Source organism: Heloderma suspectum, chromosome 11 (assembly GCF_057233095.1).
Source record: "Heloderma suspectum isolate Gila_16-S chromosome 11, 16-S_ref, whole genome shotgun sequence".
Taxonomy (NCBI): domain Eukaryota; kingdom Metazoa; phylum Chordata; class Lepidosauria; order Squamata; family Helodermatidae; genus Heloderma; species Heloderma suspectum.
Window position 1 is genome coordinate 11,218,182 of NC_139468.1, and position 835 is coordinate 11,219,016.

The following is an 835-nucleotide window of genomic DNA, read 5'->3' on the forward strand; positions in this document are numbered from 1 at the left end:
AGTTCACTAGCACTGGAGCTGGTGTACTTCTTTCCCCCCTCCCCTGGAAACAATGGGAGGGAACGTTGGCGGGGTGAATCAGCCAGAAAAATAGAAACAAAAAACAGAAGGATGCTGCTGCAGTCGCCACCTTCTGCCTTGCATTTTGTGATTCCCTCCCTTGGATTCTCCCCCCCCCCCCCGTCCCCACTGCCATTGCTAATTTGTTTTGTGGTATTTTACTGCCATGCCAGGGAAGGGGGAAGGCACTTGCAAGAATCATCCATAGCACTTGATCTGCCTTGGGTCCTGTGCACTGTGACCTGGAGGTGTCCTTTGCAGGTTTGCCTGTGGCTGCAAAATATGTTAGGCCAACCCCAGCTCTCATAAGAACATAAGCAGAGCCCTGCTGGATCAGACCAAGGGTCCATCTAGTGCTGCAGTCTGTTCACACGGTGGCCAAGCAGCTGCCCACAGGAAACCTACAAGCAGGACACGAGTGCAACAGCACCCTCCCGCCCATGTTCCCCAGCAACTGGTGTCCATAGGCATACTGCCTTTGATACTGGAGGTAGCACAGAGCCATCAGGACTAGCAGCCACTGATGGCCTTATCCTCCGTAAATTTGTCTAACCCCCTTTTAAAGCCATCCAAATTGGTGGCCATCACTAGAACTTCTGGTAGCCAATTCCATAGTTTAACTATGAGTTGTGTGAAGAATTCCTTCCTTTTATCTGTCCTGGATCTCCCACCAATGAGCTTCATGGGATGACCCGGGTTCTAATATTATGAGAGGGGAGAAAAAAGTCCCTCTATCCACATTCTCCACACCTCTGTCACGACTCCCCTTACTCAC